Source organism: Theropithecus gelada, chromosome 7b, assembly GCF_003255815.1.
Source record: "Theropithecus gelada isolate Dixy chromosome 7b, Tgel_1.0, whole genome shotgun sequence".
Lineage (NCBI taxonomy): Eukaryota > Metazoa > Chordata > Mammalia > Primates > Cercopithecidae > Theropithecus > Theropithecus gelada.
In genome coordinates, this window is record NC_037675.1 from 18538725 (window position 1) to 18548506 (window position 9782).

Sequence of the window (9782 nt, forward strand, 5' to 3'; positions counted from 1 at the left end):
CGGCTCCGGACAGTCTCCGGTTCCGCGCCCCTCCCGCCTGAGATGAGTGGAAGATGTCAGTGTCCCGGCTCAAGGCCAAACTGAAGTTGCTGGCATCTGTCTTCCACAAGAACCAGGAGCCCGCAGCCGCCGGCTCACGCTCCACTGCAACATGACGGTGAGGCGCGGAGGCCTCGCGGGGCAGGGTGAGGGCGGAGAGGGGGCGCCTGGAGTCCCGGAACAAAGGGGTGCCTGCCCGGGAGAGACCCCGGTTCCCCGCCCCTTTCTCCCGCGACTAACCCGGCCCGCCCCCGGGACTGAGGGAGGCTTGGGTGGGAAGAGGCGGAGGGCATGTCTCTCCGGCTCCAGGCGCGGGGCAGGCGTGGGGGCTGCTGGCCCGTCTCGGCCCCTGTCCCCGCGCCCAGAGGTGGGAGCCCGTGGTGGCCGGAGCCCTCTCGGGAGCCAGGGTCGCCCGAGTCAGCCGGCCTGCTCCGGGAACCGCGACAGGGCGGTGCAGAGCCGCTCCGGCGTTTTTTGAGCCCAGGCGGGGAAGGGGAAAGGCTTTTAAGCTTTTCGGTGTTTCGGCCGGGCGCAGTGGCTCACCGTAATCCCCGCACGTTGGGAGGCCGAGGCGGGCGAATCACCTGAGGTCAGGAGTTGGAGACCAGCCTGGCCAACATGGTGAAACCCCGTCTCTACTAAAATATATAACAAATTAGCCGGGCGTGGTGGCAGGTGACTTAATCCCAGCTACTTGGGAGGCAGAGGCAGGAGAATCGTTTGAACCGGGAAGGCAGAGGTTGCAGTGAGCGGACATCCAGCCATTGCACTCAAACCTGGGGGATAAGAGCGAGACTTCGCTCTTTTTTTTTTTTCTGAGACAGGCTCTTTGTCACCCGGGCTGGAGTGCAGTAGCGCGATCTTGGCTCACTGCAACCTATGTCTCTTGACAGTCCACGGGTTAAAGCGATTCTCCTGCGACAGCCTCCCGAGTAGCTGCGATTACGGGCGCCCGCCACCAAGCCTGGCTAACTTCTGTGTCTTCAGTAGAGACGGGGTTTCAATGTGTTGGCCAGGCTGGTCCTGAACTCCTGACCTCAAATGACCCACCTCTGCCTCCCAAAGTGCTGAGATTCCTTCAACCCAATCAAGTTGACACTCAGTATTAACCATCACAGGTGTCTTCAGAATTGTCACTCTTTTCTGCTGTGGCCTCCCTCTCCTGGTTTGCAGACTCATGCTCATCCTGTGGCACGAGGATGGGGAGGTGCTGGCAGGAGAGCTTTCTAGCTCCTGAGTTAAAAGGCAGAGATGGTGTCTCTTTCAAGATTTTGCTGCTGTGTTGAGTTATGTTAAAAAGATTGTCTTTTATCTCTGGGTTTCACACTCACATTAAGAGGCCATCAAGATAGGCTTCCTATATCAATAGAGGGTGATCTTTACCAACTGTAGTTGGGAGAAGTACAGTAAAGAATGTTAGATTCTTCTGGAAACAAGTAGTGCTTCCATTATTTGGGTTGGGTTTGTGGCTTGTTAAGCCCAGCAGTCTGATTCAGTCTGCTTTGTGTCTTCCAGCATGTCCCTGTGGTTTTGGTTCACTCAGGGTATTCTCCTTGTATTTGTTATTTTTCTGCTGCTGCGGCAGACTTATTCTTTTCAATAAAATACTGTCATTTTGGTGGGGTTTTGGAAAGAGGACCAGGCCACATCCTGAAAAGAAATTCATCTTAGGATTTCACAACACTAACTCCTTTTTTGTTTTGATTAAATTACCTTTTTTGAGGGGTGGGGGCTCAGCTTTGTCCTTTGTGAAATGAAAGATAGTAACTGGGCTGATGGTTACAGACATGGATGCATGTCAGAATCACCTCAGAGAGTTTTTTTAAAACAGATTCCGCCCAGCACTTTGGGAGGCCGAGGTGGGCGGATCATGAGGTCAAGAGATCGAGACCATCCTGGTCAACATGGTGAAACCCAGTCTCCACTAAAAATACAAAAATTAGCTGGGCGTGGTGGCATGCACCTATAGTCCTAGCTACTCGGGAGGCTGAGGCGGGAGAATCGCTTGAACCCAGGAGGCAGAGGTTGCAGCGAGCAGAGATCCTGCCACTGCACACTCCAGCCTGGTGACAGAGTGAGACCCATCTCAAACAACAACAACAACAACAACAACAAAGCAGATTCTCTGGGTAGGCTTTGAAATGAGCATTTCAAAAATGGTCTTTCAATCAGTGATGCAACCAAAGTCTTTGGGACTTGTAGGCTAAGTATATATTCTTTAGATACCCAGAATAGTTTGATTTGGAATGTATCAATTTAGGGAAATGAAGAAGGGGTGAATTACATTTTGGAAGCTGCTGCTTTCTTCCTTTTTCCATTTAGATTTTAGAAGACAAAGAATGTCTAAAGAGATGCAGATTTAAAGGAAATACAAGTTAATTCTGCATGGGTATGTTTATCTACACGGCATTCTCCAGCTCACTAATCCAGAAGAGTTCTAACACCCTCTGTGATCATGGGTTGTTTTCCTTAAGTATTCCTCCATCAGAGTATCTGAGAACAGATGCTTAGAAACTACTGAGACCTTTGTGGGTCTTACTGGATCTCTGGATCCTAGTTTCTTGATATGTTACATATTCTGGGTTCTAACCTGAACTGGCCTTCATGATTAAAGATGCATTTATATACCGTACAGTGGCCAGGAAGCTTATCCTTTGAAATTGCCCAAACTGGGTATGAAGGCCCTTCCTAAAACCCCATTAAATTCATTTCTAAACTTGATGATTGTCAATTGTGTCAGTTGGTAAATTCTGTCTTGCAGAGAGGTATTTTGTAGTAAATAACATGTTTTTAAAACTAAAATTTGCCTTTTAGTAAGGTGGTAATCATTTCATAATTCTTAGTTTTGTGAAGTGTCTATAAATCATACATCTGATCTTTTAAAATGAAAGGCAATTGAATTTATGTAATGATTCAGGCTTTTCAAAGTTAAAAAGGTAGTTATTTTAGGGAATGGATAGTTTGTGATATTTATTTTAAACAAAATAAGCCATTGATCTTATACACATAGCCATGTAAGTAAAATGTTTTCTTATTTTAAATTAGATTCTGTTTTAACACTTTTTTCAGTTTTGCTTTATATTTGACTTATATTTTTTATATTTTATATTTATATTTGATTGCTTTTTTATTCCTAATTCTTTTATTTTCTGTTCCGTTTTTAAAAGCTGATAACTGTTGTTTGTCAAATCAAAGTTGGATTTAAAAATAAACATTTAATGTTAATAAGCTCTCTGGTAGCGGCACTGCAGTGACAGATGGTTGAGAGTTTGTCCCTAAAGCTATGGCACCAGTCTTCTAATGGACTTAGCCTGTATTCAGCCTGTGTAACCCTGGCAGATTTTTTCTCTGTTTCAGAATGGGGCAACAGAAGAAGTGACTTCAGAGGAAGAGGAAGAAAAGGAGATGGCTGAAGTAGGATAAGAAAGGCATTTCATAAATGTTGTCATTTTTGATTTGAGTAATTCCATAAATTTCCTTTCTAAACGACTATTAATGTGCAACAATTGAAAGCACATTGTATTTGGAATAGAATGTAATTTCTCAACTCTGGCTTTACCTCTAACTGATGATACACCTTTGAGCAAATTGCTTTATCTGAATTCTTTGGATTGGATTTCGTGGAAAACAAAAGTCCTTAACTTTTAGCATGAAAGCTTTATTTATATTTTATACTAATCAGTCCTTAACCTGCATTTGGTTATTTTTAGGAAGAGGAACTACTAAGTTTAAAAAGTGTTATGTTTGCGTAAAAGGAGAATTTGAGAACATGTTAGGGACTACTCACCAGAAGTAGTGAAACTGTCTCTTGTTGAAAAATCATCAAGGAATTTTATGTTAGTCTGTTTTATGCTGCTATGATAGAATACCAGAGGCTGGGTAATTTATACAGAACAGACATTTATTTTATAACAGTTCTGGAGACTGGGAAGTCCAAGATGAAAATACCAACATTTAATGTCTGAGGGCCTCCTTGTTGCGTCCTCAGATGGTAGCAGGCAGAAGGGCAGGAGAGCAAGCTAGTCCCATGTGTGAAGCCTCATTCATCAGGGCCTTAATCCCATTAAGGAGGAAGGAGCTCTCTTGGCCTAATCACCTCTTAAAGGTCCTACCTCTTAATATCATCACATTAGAAACACCTGAATTTTGGAGGGAACACATACAAATGGTAGCAAATTTAGTAGAGCAATTTCCAACGACATTGAACCTAGGCCAGTTGTCAGTTCTGGATATAATTTTAGATGTTTTTAGGCTCTGAAGCTTTGCATTTACATTCAAACTTCAGAACAAAGATCTTTGTCTCTGCATTGACCAAATAGAAGATATGTGAATTTTATGGTCTTGTTTTAAAAGATATTTTCACAATAGGTGCTTGAGAGGATGTGGAGAAATAGGAACACTTTTACACCGTTGGTGGGATTGTAAACTAGTTCAACCATTGTGGAAGACAGGGTGGCAATTCCTCAAGGATCTAGAACTAGAAATACCATTTGACCCAGCCATCCCATTACGGGGTATATACCCAAAGGATTATAAATCATGTTGCTATAAAGACACGTGCACACATATGTTTATTGCGGCACTATTCACAATAGCAAAGACTTGGAATCAACCCAGATGTCCATCAATGACAGACTGGATTAAGAAAATGTGGCACTTATATACCATGGAATACTATGCAGCCATAAAAAAGGATGAGTTCGTGTCCTTTGTAGAGATATGGATGCAGCTGGAAACCATCATTCTCAGCAAACTATCACAAGAACAGAAAACCAAACACCGCATGTTCTCACTCATAGGTGGGAATTGAACAATGAGATCACTTGGACACAGGAAGGGGAGCATCACATACCAGGGCCTATTGTGAGGTCGGGGGAGGGAGGAGGGATAGCATTAGGAGATATAGCTAATGTAAATGACGAGTTGACGGGTGCAGCACACCGACATGGCACATGTATACATATGTAACAAACCTGCACGTTGTGCACATGTACCCTAGAACATAAAGTATAATAAATAAATAAAAATAAAAGATATTTTCTGTTTGGGGTCTTATAATTAATTCAGACTTTCATTTTCTATTTTTAGAAATTATTAATCTAAAATACACTTTTAGAGTGTTTCAGAACTAAAGAAGTAGTGTGGTAGACTTGTTTGTTTGTTTGAGACAAGGTCTCTCTGTCACCCAGGCTGGAGTGCAGTAGCGTGGTTAGGGCTCACTGCAACCTTGAACTCCCAGGTTCAAGCAATCCTCCGGAGTAGCTGGGACTACCGGCAGGTGCCCCACGTCCAGCTAATTTTTTAAAATTTTTTGTAGAGTTTGAGTCTCGTTCTGTTGCCCAGGCTGGTCTTGAACTCCTGGCCTCAAGTGATCCACCACTTCGGCCTCCCAAAGTGCTGGGATTACAGGCGTGAGCCACTGTGCCTGGCTGTAGGCTTGTTTTATGAGTCTGGGAGTAAAATACTTCTTAGAATTGTCCAATTAGAATGGGAGTTTGTTTTAATGTTTTTTTGCAGTTTAGCTGAGGTGGAATAAACTGCATGAAAACATTAAACCTTTTCCGTGGGTCAGGCGGCCATTGTACTAAAGATCATGTACCCTTTCATTTTTCCCCTCACAAGATAATAAACAAGGGACCGCAACTTTGAGGGAAATCTAGAAAGGTAAGAGACTAGACTTTGGAGATGTCAGATGAGGACATCTGAAAAGCAGATATTCTAGGCTCCTAAAAGAACGTGGGAACAGGCCCAGAACAACCTTGGACATGGTGTGTTTGGGTGTATTGGATGCTTTTCTTTTGAGAAGGAAGGTTGATGTGTTGAAGTCATGGAAAGCAAAATTGGTCAGAAAAGGCAGATGGTTAAAAGTCTTGAATTCGAGACAGGCATGTGTTTCTATTTGGTGTGATTATTGATAAGAAGACCTTAAGTAGGGAATAGTGTGCTGAGGATATTGCTTTAGAAAGATACGTTGAATTCTGTTTGCGATGTGCTGCTTAATACTTAGGTGGAGAAGTTTTGTGGATGGGAACATGACTGAGGTTGAAGGTATAGGAGGAAATACAGACCAAAGGCATTTCTGAGCATTGTGAGGAAAATAAGCGTAGGATGGAAGGTCAGGTCCAAAAGGTACACACGAGGAGAAGGGAGCTCCATGACGTATAGAGTCACAGGCAGAGTTTGAGTGAAGAGAGTCAGTAACCTGGTCTAGAAATCAGTGAATTAGCCGACTTGGAAAAAAAAAAAATCAAGATGAATATAAGCTATTCCTTTAGAGATTTTGACATTTGAAGTAGAAAACTAAGGTAATTGAAGCAAATTAGGATTTTTAAAAATCTGCATATATTTGTATATGTGTAAGAACAGATAGTATGGGAGGGAGGGAGCAGAATGATGTGAATAAAGATGTTGTTCTGGGGGGTGTTATTCAAATTCTTTTTAAATTATTATTATTTTTTGAGATAGGGTCCCTGTCACCCAGGCTGGAGTGCAGTGGCATGATCATAGCTTACTGCAGCCTCAAACTCCTGGGCCCAAAGGAGCCTTCTATTTCATCCTCCTGAGCACCTGAAATCAAATTATTTTTATAACTCATTTTTTGGTTATTAATGTCAATAGATGCTTACTATATAAAACCATAAACTGAAATTAGGGGAAAGCACCAAATGTCTCCAGAGATAACAACTAAAATTAATTGAAAGGAACATTTCAATGTAAGTTCTTCTGGTCTTTTTCTGTGCATATTTCAGCATAATTTAAATTCTTTCTTTTGCTTTGTGTATTCCATTTTTCATTTCAAAGTTTTTCGATACAGGAGAAATTATGCTGTGTTGGTATTTCAGTGGCCCCTTAATATCTCATGGAATCGAGTTCACTGTTTTGCTATTTTTGCACATATAGATTTTGTGTATGTTTTTGTGGTTGCAAGGTTGCAATAGGTATCCTTATGCCTAACTTTGTGTTTACATCTTAGACTAGTTTCTTGGAATACAATTCTAGAAGTCGAGTTTCTGGAACAAACTATGAACTGTTAAGGTTCTTGACACCTGCTGCTAAACTGTCTCAATGGTTCCTCTTAAGAGGAGATTCAAAAGATGCCTTGGCTGGGCGTGGTGGCTCATGCCAGTAATCCCAGCACTTTGGGAGACCGAGGTGGGCAGATCCCTTGAGGTCAGAAGTTTGAGACCAACCTGGCCAACATGGTGAAACCCCATCTGTACTAAAAAGATAAACCAATTAGCTGGGCGTGGAGGTGTACATCTGAAATCCCAGCTACTCAGGAGACAGGCATGAGAATCACTTGAACTTGGGTGGCAGTTTGCAGTGAGCAGAGATCACCCCACTATACTCCTGCCTGGGTGACAGAGTGAGACTCTATTTTTAAAAAGTGAATTAAAATTAAAGAAGTAAATAAATAAATGATGAATTATTTCATAATACCTATGACTTTATAAAGCTTTGAAATCTGCTTTACCCAGAGCCTAGCTTTTAAATAAAATATAGGATATAAAAGGTGGGAGCCTCTTGAATGGAATGTGGGGGCTTTTTCTCTCTCCCCATAGGATAGATATATTCTGTTTCTTTTCCCCCATGGAGTCAAGAATAATTTAACTTTTGGCGTAAGAAACTGCTGAAGAAAAATAGGTTGAATAAGCTAACATTTTTCTTCTTTTTGCAGGACATAGAAGACTGAGATCACTGTGAGATGAAAGAAGAGCCTATTAGTGGGAAAAAGTTGGAGGATGAAGGAACTGAAAAAGAACATTTGGCAGTAGTAGAGAAAATTAGGAAGACTGAAAGGCAAGACCATTTAAATGTGTAAGTGTGTATAAATAGCTAGAGCCTGGACTTTTTGTTTAAGTAATTATAGTTGATACCAGGAAATTTGTGAACCTGCCAAATTCAGCTGCTCTCCTCCTCCATTCCCACCTTAGTGGTAGATTCAGTCATATGTTTATTGGTATTGAGACAGGGTCTTGCTCTGTCGCCTGGGCTAGAGTGCGGTGGCACAATCATAGTTCACTGTAGCCTTGATGTCCTAGGCTCCAGCAATCCTCCTGCCTCAGCCTCCCAAGTGTCTTGGACTATAGGCATGTGCCACCACACCAGGCTAATTTTTTTGATTTTTAGTAGAGATGAGGTCTCACCATGTTGACCATGCTGGTCTTGAACAACTGAGTTCAAGTGATCCTCCTACCTTGGCCTGCCAAAGTGCTGGGATTACAGGCATGAGCCACCGTGCGTAGCCACGGTCATATGTTTTCTTGCCCAAGGTTATCTTTCTCATCTAAGAATAGCCACTTTTTACCCTGTTCATCTGCTCTTCACATCCTGGAACCACCTGCTGATCCCAGTATATGCCCCGTTCCAGCTTGTCTATGCTGTTTTCTCTGCTTACCTTCCTTCTGTGGCATCTGTATACTCACATTCATTCTCTCCTACAAAACAACTCAAATTATTTCTCCTTCATGAAGCTGACTTTGGTCCCTCCTGCTCTCACCAAACCAAGAATAATTCTTCTCTTTTCACTTAACACCTCTTTTATGTGAAGCAGCAGGACGTGAAAAGAACACTGAGTTTGGTGACAAACACACCTTTTTGGTTTCACTTTGCTCAACTCTAAAATATGAATAAACAGTACATACCTTTTGGATAACTACTATGAAAAATAAATGAGAATATTGTGTGTATATACATGAAATGCTCGGACAGAGTAGAGAAACGTCAGATGATAGTCTGAACACTTACTACTTCCTGCCTTCTATTAGAGCTATTTACCAACTCCACAAAATCCGAGGACAAGTTACTTTGTCTTGGGCACAGGTTCTCCAAAACAGGCAATGAATTGTTAGGCAAGTAGATGCCAAGTGTTGAAACCAGAAAGATTACTCGCCGTCATTCAGTCTTAGTTATATATTAATTTAATTAGTAATTTTTCATAGACAAAAGACATTTAGTCAATTTCTCATATCTTGATTATTTATAAAACTAAGTTTGTAGCATTTGAATTAATGTACTTTCCATGTCTTGTGATCGATTCCAGTTTGAGTTATCTTCAAAACAAGTATAAATTATTGAACACTTTTGCATGACCGATACTATGCTAAGTACTTTATACTTTATATATCTTCTGATTTAGTCTTCATAGCCGCTGTATGAAATAGGTGCTCTTCATATTTTAGAGAGGAGAAACTTCTCATATTTTATAGATAGGAAATGAGCTCATGGTTATATAGCTAGGAAGTAATATCTTTGTAAACTTGTTGTTTTTTCTTTTTCAAAGAATAGTGCAGTCTTTAAAACCTTTAGTTTCATATTACTAACAAGTAGTTCTGTTTCTATTTAGTCTTAGGATAAGATACCGATGTGTTTTCATCTTTAGAGAAGTCCCCACACTGAAAAGCGGAAACAAGTAGCATGTAGGCACACGTTTCTTAGTGTCTCAATGTGTGAACTAGACTGTGTAATATTCTTGCTCATAGTCTTATGAATGGAAGTCTCTTTTAGTTAGTAATGTATCGCCTTGAGTGTCTTCTATTATTTTCAAAAATTGCTGGGGTTTGGAATAGACTCATACTGACTTCTATCCTATCGTGAATCCATGGCGGTCAGAGCATGTTGGTTAGAGTTTTTCAGATTATAAGAAATAGGAAAACAACCAGACTTGTATCTGGTTTTATATTTTCTTGAAACTTCATAATACTTCATTTAATTGGACTTTTTTTTTTTTTTTTTTTTTTTTT

The 9782-nt window shown here is 41.2% G+C and overlaps 1 pseudogene; it reads left to right on the top strand.

Annotated features, from left to right (window-relative positions):
• The first annotated feature begins 151 nt into the window (after nt 1–151).
• The window catches only part of LOC112628333, a 17004-nt pseudogene continuing 7373 nt past the window's right edge, over nt 152–9782 (top strand).